Below are 2,050 nucleotides of genomic sequence, written 5' to 3' on the forward strand. Positions count from 1 at the left end.
TTGGTTGGTTGATGGCCTACCATGGGCTGACATGTGGCCTAGCTAGAGGCCGCCACTTGGAAGCCTGGGAGGCCACCAAAATTGTTGTTCAAAGTCTGGGTGGAGGCAGTGGGGGTTGAACCCGCGACTTCCCACAACAAAGTGCAAGCCTCCATTAATACACCATGTACATTGTTTCTTAACCGTTAAGGGCCATCCCACGAGGATTGTCCCTTGGTCACACCAAAAAAATATGTCCACTGACAGAGAGTAATGCGGGGGCCCAGCCGGCGAGGGTGGGCCGTTAGCCTTAGCCTTGGGCACATGTTTGTATTTTTCGGAAAATAGGCGTTAGCGGACATTTAAAGTGTCTGACAATTTCGCCCGATTTTTGATGAAATTGTCGCTTCATTAGCGCGTTTTGGGGAAAAATTGTATGATGATGCCGAATTTTGGGCACTTTGCGGTGCAATTAGCAGAAGATGGTGAAAGGCCATAACTTCTTCAGTTTTTTACCAAATCAAGATTAGAAAGAGGCTACACAGGCATTTTTGGGCATTCTGGAGCCATTGGAACAGGTTTTAGAGATTTATGAGCATTATAAACTGATGTATTCACAATTTTGAGCATAACAGAGAGGGCCAAGCCATTGGAACCTGGACCAAGGAGACGTAGCCCAGGAGGGGTGAAATCCTTCATCATGTGCTGCTATGATATTGTTTATGGTAATGTTTATGTTTGTTATATGTTGTTGTTCACTCATTTGTTTATGTTAATTTGCACATAAAAATTACATAAAAACATTCAAAAACCCATGTCTAAACTTGCAAATAATTTCATAAATCCTCAAGCATATTTAACATAATCTGAAAAGGAATTTTAGCACAACAAAACTAATTTTCTCAATCAGATTATGAATTTTGTGATGTATTATTAGGAAAACCATACTTGTGGAAGCGACATGTTGTATATGAGTCTAGAACTCACTATGCTATTATTTATTTGGATAGTAATTTATACATGATATCAGAGGTACCCTGCCTACCACCATCTATTTGATCTCTGCTACGAAATGCAGTAGGATCATCTCTCACACTGGGAATTTTTTTTTCTTTCTGATCCTCTCTCAAAATAAGGGGAAGATCGTAGCGACATCCATCGCCCCCAGGAAGGGTTCCTCCACACAGCAGAAGCATGTGGATATGTTCATGGAAGAATACAAGAACATCTTCTCTTCTATGCAAGGAAAATCTAGGAGTTTTTGCAAAAAGGGCACATCCAACCAAGTTCCTCATCTTGTGGGAGCCCGATTGTACTTGCATAGAAGAAGGATGGGACCAGGAGGCTCTGCATTTATTATCAGGCACTAAACCAAATCACTGTCAGGAACAGGTATCCAATCCCACCTATTGATGACCCTTTGGACCAACTCAAAGGGGGCAAGTATTTCAGCAAGATTGATATGAAGTCTAGATATCACCAGGTTACAATAGAGCCCACAAATGTATGGAAGACAACCCTCAAATCTATGGAAGGCCTTTTTGAATGGTTGGTTATGCCCTTTAGGTTGACAAATTCCCTTACCACTTTTATGAGGCTAATGGATGACATCTTGCACTTATTTGTGGTTGTTTATATGGACGACATCCTCATCTTCAACAAGAGTCAGGAAGAACACTTGCAACACATTTGGTAGGTCCTTCAAACCCTTCGGCAATAAAAACTGTGTGCCAACTTGGAGAACTGCATCTTTGGCATGAGATAGGTCCAATATTTGGGTGACATCATATATGAGCTTGACATGCATGTGGATTTGACTAAGATCCAAGTCATTTGCGATTGGCCAGACTTGACCACTCTAACAAATCTTCACATATTTTTGGGCCTTGCAAATTTTTATCAGAGGTTCGCGTTGGGATTCTCCCATATCACTTGACCTTTGAGTCAGATTACTAAGGGCAGGTCAAAAGAAAGTTTTCCTGGTCCGAGTCCTAACAAAAGGCATTCGTTGAGTTGAAGCATCGAATCTACTTTTCACCGGTACTGGTGAGCCCCAGTATTGTGGCAATAA

This window comes from Pinus tabuliformis, chromosome 9 (assembly GCF_031772625.1).
Source record: "Pinus tabuliformis cultivar Carrire ecotype Pingquan chromosome 9, CPIR1, whole genome shotgun sequence".
NCBI lineage: Eukaryota > Viridiplantae > Streptophyta > Pinopsida > Pinales > Pinaceae > Pinus > Pinus tabuliformis.